This window comes from Myotis brandtii, unplaced genomic scaffold (assembly GCF_000412655.1).
Source record: "Myotis brandtii unplaced genomic scaffold, ASM41265v1 scaffold970, whole genome shotgun sequence".
NCBI classification, from domain to species: Eukaryota; Metazoa; Chordata; class Mammalia; order Chiroptera; family Vespertilionidae; genus Myotis; species Myotis brandtii.
In genome coordinates, this window is record NW_005372021.1 from 120338 (window position 1) to 130755 (window position 10418).

Below are 10418 nucleotides of genomic sequence, written 5' to 3' on the forward strand. Positions count from 1 at the left end.
TTTCATGTGTTTATTTATTGAAATTTCACTGCAGTTCAAGTGGAATATCCTGGATGTAGGGAAATCTGATTTTTTTTAACACCTATCCTCAAGTCTACTTTACCTTGTTTGCCCATAGACATTTCCTGTGAAGGGAGTTCAAGGTTCCCTCAAAGAAAAAAAAAAATTAAAAAAAAATAAATAAAAGAAAGAAAAAGAAAACTTGTAGTTAGGTTTTTTGCTACTCTTGGCTTTTCAAGAACAAAGTTTGTGGCAATACTTCAGAACCACCAAGGTTTGGAGTTCTCACTACTGAGTGTACTAGTAAGTGGGCAATATTTGAGAAGGTAGCTTCAACAGGAAGAAAACAAGGCTACTGAGCTCAGTTTATTTTTCCTTCCTCTCTCTTAGCTAAATGCAGAAGGTTGGTCCTGTTCATATGCCCTTTCCTCTCTTTTTTGGGACAACCTAAGTCACCATAGCTGGGGCCTGAATTTCCACTTGAATTGAACTGACTGAAGCTCTAGTGTATGGGACCTCTGGTTGCTGAGAAAACATGTATTTCAGTTTTATTTTGCAATTGATTTCAAGTTTCATAGCATTATGGTGGGAGAAGATGTTTGATATGATTTCAGTCTTCTTAAATTTATTGAGACTTGTTTTGTGTCCTAACGTGTCACTCTACAATCTTGCTGTAGTTGTCTCCAGGATACATGGACGTATTACATAGCTGAAGTGATTTAAGTTCACTGTTTTCTTTCTTTTCCTTCTTTGAGAGTGTGGATAACTTCTCATTTGCCTAGAAAAAGCTCCCATGAGAGCCTATATGAAGGCCTGGGCAGGGTTTGCGGGACAGCATGCACATTTCTCTGGGGAACTCCTGTCAGCTGTTTGGGAAGCTGGCTGGTCACCGTCACTCTTCCATTATTCCTCCAAGCTCCCTTTAAAATTCGTTCTTTGTTACAGAAGAGCAAGAAAAACCAAGCACGCTTCCTAGAGAAAGGGAGGGACCCATTTATTAACACTAGTGACTAGTGGACTCTGGGAAGTAATTTCCAAATCAGAGAGAGAGTAACATACAGAGGCTTTGCTTTTTATAATCTATGGGGTCTTTGTCTTGCAGATATGGTTCCGCCCCCTTGTGGGCTTACAGGAAGGCCCCCAGGTGTTGGGGTTCCCAGGTCATATCAGATGATCTTCCTGGGGACAGCGATAACGACCTTCCCCACCCTTCCGCTCTGGTTGGCCATATCTTGTGGAATACTAATGTCCCCAAGCAGCCCTTGTCCCTGCCATTCTCTGCCGCCTGGGTCCTGTCAAGACCCCATTGCACTCTCCACAATCATGTTCCTTAGACATGGACTCATTTTCTCAATTCTTTCAAGGAAATGGTTTAATCTGATAGGTAAAGGTGAGGTAAGGAATAGTTGTAGATTTTAACAGCAGCCGTCTAGGGCAGTGATGGCGAACCTATGACACGTGTGTCAGAGGTGACACTCGAACTCATTTTTTTGGTTGATTTTTCTTTGTTAAATGGCATTTAAATATATAAAATAAATATCAAAAATATAAGTCTTTGTTTTACTATGATTGCAAATATCAAAAAATTTCTATATGTGACACGGCACCAGAGTTAAGTTAGGGTTTTTCAAAATGCTGACACGTTGAGCTCAAAAGGTTCGCCATCACTGGTCTAGGGACAGTGAGTCTGCTACTGCTCTCTGACCTAAAGGAGAGTCTCTCAGGGCAAAGTGGAGATTCCAGGGAGGGTGTCCCACATGGTGGGAGGCTCCCTTGCTCAGCCTGGCTTTGAGCCTGCCCATAGCCTTGTACCGGCGCAGTGAAAATCAGACCGTGCTCTTGGGCTGAGAGTGGCTCTTTGTGTTCATTCAGGCCTTTGATGTCTGCAGTGACATTCCATTATCCTGGGCCCCACAAGGCATCAATAGTTCTGAGGCTTTTCTGGTTAATATTGCTATGATAAGCCTCTCAAATCACAGAACGTGACAAATGCCCATTAAGAGAACAAGCTTTTGCAATATCTATCCAATTCCCAAAGCCACTTATCAATTTAGCCTCAGGAAAACAAAAGTAGAACAAGAAATTGTCTATTGAATATTAAAATTAAGAAATTAAGAGGTAGCTGTTTATTAGCATATTCATCTCCCTTTCCGCCTCCCCACGATGAAAGGAACATTGCTAGTGCAGTAACACTTGGTTGGATATGAAGACATCCATATAATGAAAATCCCAGGCTCTGGGCTGAGCTGGGGAGAGCATCATGAGTGGCTCAGACCCAGGCCTTCGAGGCAGGGGACAGACACCGTGGTACTCGGTTTGCAGCGCAGTATCTGGAAAAAGCATTGGTTACATATTTGTAACCCTTAGCTAATGATTCCCAGTCAGCAGAGGCTGAGCTGAACACCACACAGGCAGCAGACCATCAGCAAAGATGTCAGTGGAATCAGGCCTTGTCTTTTCATGTAAACTGGCAGCTAATTTCCCCCTTAATTAGTTACAACACCATCAACACAAAACAAAGGATTTTATTCTTTTCTTAAACACAATGGTGCCAGAATTCTAGAATTTATTTTCTAAGTGTGTCATCAAGTACATGTATATAACAGGCTCAAAGGTCAGCCTGCCCAGAGATTTTCTAGCAGAAACTGTCTGTTCTCCAGCCTCTCAGGGTTTCTTGAAAGAAAGTGTGATGACAGAAGGATGTGCTCCATCTCCCCCAGGCCTGGCCCTGAGTTATTATAACAATTATTTGGTATTTTGAAATTTTCAAAGAGCTTGGATGTGTAGAATCTTAAGTGGAGGTCCTTATGTGGATTAGAGGAAAGAAAAAGAGACTCCTAGGGTAAAATTTCAGAATATTACTGCTTGGAAAGGCTTTGGACAAGAGAGTCTACTGCATGGGAAAACATATTTGCCAATGTTACTTCCAATAAAGGTTAAATATCCAAAATTTATAGGAAACTCATATTAAAAAAAAAGGAAGATAAGCCATCCAATAAAAAAATGGGCAAAGGACCTAAATAGACACTTTTGGAAAGTGGACAATACAGAAGGCCAAGAGACATATGCAAACATGCTCAAAGTCACTAGTCATCTGAGAGATGCAAATCAAAATGACAATGAGGTACTATCTCACACCTGTCAGAATGGCTATCATCAACAAATCAACAAATGACAAGTGCTGGCGAGGATGTGGAGGAAAAGGGACCCAAGTACACTGCTGGTGAGAATGCAGACTGGTGCTGCCACTGTGGAAATAGTATGGAGTTTCCTCAAAAAATAAAAAATTGGTGTGAGCTGGGCCCTCCCTGGAGAAGAAACCTGGGCAAAATAAGCCAGTAGGAGAAAGACAAATATCATATGATCTCACTCATTTGTGGAATATAATAAACAACATAAACTGATGAACAAAAATAGGTTCAGAGACATAGAAGCATCAAAAAGACCATCAAATCTCAGAGGGAAGTCAGGGGAGAGGGCAGGGTGGGATAAGAGATCAACCAAAGGACTTTTATGCATGCATATGAGCATGACCAATAGACACTGACAATAGGGGGGTGAGGGCCTGTGCTGGGGGGTGGGAGCAGCTGGGGAGAGATCAGTGGGGGAAAAAAGGAGATGTAATACTTTCAACAATAAAGAATTAAAAAATTAAAATAAATATGATTTTTAAAAGGCTTTGGAAGTCTTTTAGTCTTGAAATTCCTAAGTTCAGTAGAATACTAGTTCTGAAAAATGAGATTTGAAAACAGGGTTCGAAGATAAAATAAGTATGGGAAACAGGGAACTCTATTTCTCTTCCTGGAGAGTGACAGTGCATCTTATTAACATCATTAGTCCCTGAAGATCCCTAAAATGAAAAAAAAAATTATTTTGTTCTAAAGCAGAATTTCCCACTTTGATTTGATTATGCATATCTCAATATCTCTTGCCTCTTTTTAAAAAACATTTATTAAACCAAAGCCTTAGTTACACAGCTAATTGGTGACAAACTCCCATCTCACAATTCACAGGCTCCAGATCATTGTAGAACTTGTTAAGTTTGTGACTTACTCCCATCATGACTCATAACTGAGGACTTGTGGAGTTGTGACCAGGCCATGCAGCTGTGGTCAGCATTCTCTGACATTATGGTTTACTAAGTCATTCTCCTGAATCTAATGATGTTCAGTGATTCCCCAGACTGAGGAGGAGGCAACAGCAGCCTAACCTATGCATCGTGCTTATTGAAAGAACTATTGAAGGTTGCAGTGTGTTAGAGATCCTACATCTGAGAGGGGTTGAGACCTGCTGCCCACGGGTGAATGCAGGGAAAGACCACCCGGCTGCAGTCAAGGCCAGCCTAAGGCAAGTCAGTGAAGAGGTGACATGTGCCTTCAAAAAGTTCTGTTCGGCCATGGCCAGTGTTCTCAGTGGTTAGAGCATTGGCCCAGGCACGGAAAGGTCACAGGTTCAGTTCCTGTGCAAGGGCATGAACCTGAGTTGATTCCTGGTTCCGGTTGGAGTTGTGGGAGGCAACCAGTCCATGTGTCTCTCTCACACTGATATTTGCTTCTTCCACCCTCCCTTGCTTACACTCTCTCTAAAAATCAATGGAAAAAATATCCTTGGGTGAGGATTAACAAACAAACAAAAAAAGCGAAAAGCTCTGCATTTATTTTATTTTATTTTTTAATCCCTTCACTTCCCTGCTCTGGCAACTTTTATTCACACTGAAGTGTAAATGATTCTAACTACAATTAAAGTATTACCTAATCCCAGGGATTTACATTTTAACCTAAACCCTGTCCTAAAGAAATAAAACCCTGTGAGTGTATCTCAGGGTCTGCTTCTGGTACTCCAGGCCTGTGACACAGGCTTTTACTAACCTATCAATAAAGAAGAGCCTTATTTAATATAGCAGAACATACATTTTCCCATTTCTAGAAGCTGCTCGGAGTGGAATGACATAGTTTCATGGAGATCACATAGATAAAAGCTCCTTGTATGCAGTAGGAGCTACAGACATGCTAGTTATTATGACCAAATTGTATTCAAGTTAGAGAAAAGAAATCTGACCTGTGAAGTACATATCACAGTTTTCTTTTCTCAGCTTTCAGGGCATGGGAAGTTTCTATTTCTAACTTTTTAGTTCCTCTGATTGTATTGGCCAGCATTGTCAGAGGAAGGGATGTAGGAATGGGATATTTAGTGCACCCAAGGTTAGGTATAGAGTGTGTTGTCTGAAGGTTGTAGATTATAGATTTTTATAATATTTTGATTTGCCTTCATCTTTTATTTGTGATAGGTTTTACTGTATGAAAATATGTCATAGTATGTATTTTATTATAATTATCAATTGTTTTTCTTCTCTATCTCCCCTCATGTTCAGGAGAGAGGTGAATTTAGCCCTTGATTTGAAAACAACAAATGGATAAGGGAAAACAAGTTTACTATAAACAAGAATGTTACTCTGTTATATGTATCAATACAAAACTGTCTTCAATTATTCTTCCTAATGTTCTCATTTAACGATCGTGATAAAAACACTTTCCCATCAAAAAACCCAAAAGAATTAAGAAGTTCGTTTTTCCCCATAGATTCTCTGTAGCTTCTGCAGTGCCACAATACCTTCTGTCATTGCATTTGTAGTAGTCTCATCAGAACTGAGATTCTTATGGTAGTCTGGAAGTTCTTCACCTCCAGGCATTGTGGGGCAACATTTGTCCTCTATTCCCACAACTCGCCATGTTTTCTGGAATAATACATGTGCTCTTTAGTAGCCCAAGCAGGTGCAGATGCTGAAATGCCAGTCGTTTTGTTTCTTCTATGGGATGTTGATTTTATCTTTTTTTTTTTTTTAAAGTACATATATTTTTTAATTTCAGAAAAGAAGGGAGAGGGAGAGAGAGATAGAAACATCAATGATGAGAGATGAGAGAATCCTATTGGGGATTGAGCCCAGTGCCCTCACAGAGAATCAAACCTTAACCTCATGGTTCATAGGTAGATGCTCAACCATTGATCCACACTGGCCAGGCAGGATGTTGATTCTATAACTTGCAATCAGTAGTAGAGTTCAAAGGAGGGCTTTCCCCTCCCAGGCAACAATCCTGCTATTCCCTGGCCATAGCCAAGAGGTCCAGATTTCATAGATTCTGACAAGTTAATATTCTTCTTTCCCCACATGGTCCACTTCAGGATGTACCTCTGGTGTAGAGTTGATTGAGAGACATCTGTAGACCACAGCAAAGTGGAGGAATAGGTGCCATTGCCCTGGAGGTGTGGGCACAGCCCCAGGTTTGTGTGCCCACATCGACTTGGGCTAAAGGCCCTGGAACTGCAGGTGACATGTAACACACGAGAGACTCAGCCCAGTGCAATGGGGTTTTCTTTTCTTCTTTTTCAGTGTTTATCCAATTGTAAACTCTGTCCTCTTATTTAAATAATGGCATCTTTGTTATTAGTAAGCCAGAATGAGAAGTTCCTGGGTAATCCATTTGATATAAAAAAAAATCACTGTTGAAATGTGTAATTGTTATTTTGGGTAAAATATGAAGAATACAATGATTCTATTTCTAACAACTCCTAGTTCATCTTTTTTCCCATTTTTGAACTTATAGTTTTGGCTTTAAATCCCAAATCAGTGCTCCCTGCCAAAATGCACAGTCTCTGTTTGCGCCTGAATAGCGCAGAATAGTTTTTTTTTTTTCAAGTATAAAGGAGAAATCCCTTGTTCCATCCAAGGATTATAGGCCTTCAGTGTATATCTTGCTGCTGAGCTCAAGATCCTTAAAAGCCAGTTTTGGTTTACTGTGACTTATCTGAGGTTTTTCACTGCGTCCAACTCTACCCTTATTTTTGTACATGTTCTCAGGAGAAAATGTTTTAGGAGAGTGCACATGCCATGAACACTACTTGGATGGGCTTGTCTTACAGCCCTGGGCATCATGAAATCTTCAGAGAAGACTGTTTTTGAATTGCATGAGTAAGTTTTATTGAATTAGATTCTGATTTCTTGATGAAGAACCTCATCTGTATTGTACTTGCCATGAGCAATGCAACCGATACCATTTGGACACATCCACAGGTCATAGGCTGTATAATGTTGGCTTTTAGGTAAGTCAGGATTGAAATATCACATTTCCCCACTGAAGTGTACCTGGCTCCAAGCTGTTGGCACAGAACTTCATTAATCAATGAGAGAAAGAGGTGGTGGCCAGGGGACTACAGTCATTTGTAGACCATTGTGGGCAACATGAAGCCCTAAGCCCAAATCTAGCCATTTCTTCTTTGTTCCCAATTTTTCATCTGAGTTTATAGAAATTCATATCATGCTTCATCCAGTGCTCCAAAGCCACATACACATACCTCAGCTAGTCTTCATGTTTAGCCTAATAGCTGCTGAATGAAAGAAGAGTCAGAAAGGGGGTGTTGGGAGGTAGAATTGGGTCAAATATATGATGACAGAAGGAGACTTGACTTCGAGTGGTGAACACACAATGGGCAATACACAGTATTATAGAATTGTTCACTTGAAACTTGTTTAGCTTTAACCAATGTCACCCTAATAAATTTAATTATTATTATTATTTTTTAAGAAAAAATAAGTTTCTAGGCGTGGCTGTGGGGATGGCTAGTGTAGCTGGTGTACCCAGCATGAGGGACTGGCCACTCTCAGTGGGGCTGGGGCTGCACTGGCCTAGGCACAGCCTGTGGGCCACAGGAGTCCTGGACTCCGCCCCAGCCCTCCCTCTGCAGCCATACCTGCATCTCATGCAGTTGGACAAGCCCGCTGGAACCCAGCTGCTGTATCTGCCATGTACCTGGAGCACTGGTTTGACAGCCGAACTAGGTTGATTTCCAGATTGGTACATGCTTCCCTCTTTGGCACTGGATTTATTCTGATACGTGGAGCAGACTGTAACTAGCAATGATATGTGGGACTGGGACTATGATAAAAAGGTTTACAAGAACAGCAAATTGCCCAATAGCTGCTAGAGACATTTCAACTTTTCAGTCCTTCTTTTTTTGTCAGGGGACAGCCGACCCTGGCACTGTTCTGTGTCTGAATTACTACAGTATAGCTCTTGGAACAGCCTTCCTTCTTCTTGTCATCACCTACCCGCTAATGAAAAGAATTATGTACTGGCCTCAATTAGCCCTGGGGTTCTCTTTTAATTAGAGAGCTTTACTTGGATGGTCTGCTGTCAAGGCTCCTGTGATCCATCTGTTTGCCTGCCTCTTTATTTTTCTGGAATTATGTGGACTCTAATATATGATACTATCCAGTTCCATCAGGACAAAAGAGATGATGCGCTGATTGGTTTTAAGTCCATGGCACTGAAGTTCTGTGAAAACACCAAGTGGCGGCTCATTGGCTTCAGTGTAATGATGCTGGGGGCACTGAGCCTGGTGGGAGTAAACAGCGGTCAGACTGCACCCTACTCCTCTGCTCGGGCTGCTGTCAGAGCCCATCTGACTCACCAGATTTAAGCTCTAGACCAGTGGTTTTCAACCTTCTGGCCCTTTAAATACAGTTCCTCATGTTGTGACCCAACCATAAAATTATTTTCGTAGCTACTTCATAACTGTAATGTTGCTACTGTTATGAATCGTAATGTAAATATCTGATATGCAGGATGGTCTTAGGCAACCCCTGTGAAAGGGTCGTTCGACCGCCAAAGGGGTCGCGACCCACAGGTTGAGAACCGCTGCTCTAGACAGTCACAGACCTGAGGATTGTTGGGATAAATTTGCCTCCAACTAAACATTAGGGCTAATAGGTTTTGTTGTTGTTGTTGTTGTTGTTTTAGGAATTGTCCTAGAGAACTTATGGGGGGGCGGGGGGAAGAAGATATGAAACAAAGAAAAAAAAAATAGATAGTAGAATAGAAAATTAGCAAATGAAGTTTATCTAGGAATTTTTAAATCAAACTTTTTCAAAACATTCTTAGGTCTTGTTACTACATAATTTGATTTGAATGAGTCTTACAGTATGTCAAAGAATTAAGGATCAGAAGATGAAGACAGAGGATATTTGCCTGGATTTTAGTTCAAGTATTTAACAGCAAAATTCTTCCTCTGTCACAGAACCCTGGAACTCCTCAGGATTTGAGGTGACCTTGAGTATTTAAGTTGATGCTTTCTTCTGCTCATTATAATTCTTATCCGTAGTTATGGACACTGCATGGGTTTTGGCACTTTAGAGGAAACCTCATCTAAATGAATGTCTGTAGGAGAAAGGAACTCTCTTTTTAGGGAAAATCAAAAATGCCACAGTGGGGGTTAGGTGGGAGAAGAAGTTTCTGCTCCTATATGTAGGTCTAGATTTGAGATATTCTGCTGCATAGGGGTGAGGATGAGTTGTGTTTATTAAGTATTTTGTGCCAGGCAGTGTGCCATGTGCTAGGAGTACCAGGATGATTGGGTGCCTCTGTCTATCAAGTGTCATTAACTCTGATGGGAGAGGAGACAGAGACAAAACATTTCAATGCAATTTAATCAGTGTTGTGCAAACTGCTAATTGCTGCCCCTTAAACCATTCCCTCTTTGTAGTTGTTAGAACCCTGCCTTCGTTCAGGCTGCAGGGTGTCCAGCTAAATTCTCACCACCCCCCCGGGTTCCTGTCATGCCAGGTGTGCCTGTGACAAATCTGATGAGTGGGACATGCACAGAGCTCTGATGGGGCTGCCATTGGAGCTGCTGTCCTGATAAAGGGGGATGGTCACATGGGACACTGCCCTCTCTCTTTTTCCTACTTTGAATATGAACATAATGCCCAATGATGCAGCAACCATCCTATCTAATAAAAGAGTAATATGCAAATTAACCGCCACTCCTCACTCCGTCAGTCCGTCAGAAAGATGGCTGCGGCCATGGAACTGGAGTGAGCAGGAGGCTTGTGTTGCCCCCGGCGATGGAGGAAGCCAAGCTTCCCGCCTGCCCTGGCTGGCCCTGAGCTCTGCTCAAGGCTACAAAGTTTCAATGATAGAAGATAAATAAATCCCAGATACCTGCTTCCAGCCCAAGGCTACAAAGTTTCAATTATAGAAGATAAATAAATCCCAGAAAAAAAAAGAAAAAAGAAAAAAAGGAGAGGCTTGGAGCTTGGGTCGCTGGGGGGCATAGCCAGCCTGAAAACAGCCATCAGCCCATCACCCAGGCTGGCCAGGGACCTCAGTGGGACCCCCCCCCACCCTGAAGGGGCTGTGGCCAGCCTCCAAACAGCCATTAGCCCCTCATCCAAGATGGCCAGGCACCCCAGCGGGACCCCCCACACACACACCCTGAAGGGGCTGTGACCAGCCTGAAAACGGCAACAAAGTTTCAATTATAGAAGCTAAATAAATCCCAGATACCTGCTTCCAGCCATCCTCCACTGGGAGTTTGGGTGGCTGGGGGCCGTGGCCAGCCTGCAAACAGCCATCAGCCCCTCA

The 10418-nt window shown here is 42.1% G+C and overlaps 1 pseudogene; it reads left to right on the top strand.

Moving 5' to 3' along the window:
• Nucleotides 1-7638: 7638 nt before the first annotated feature.
• LOC102252986 overlaps nt 7639-10418 on the top strand; it is a 48812-nt pseudogene continuing 46032 nt past the window's right edge.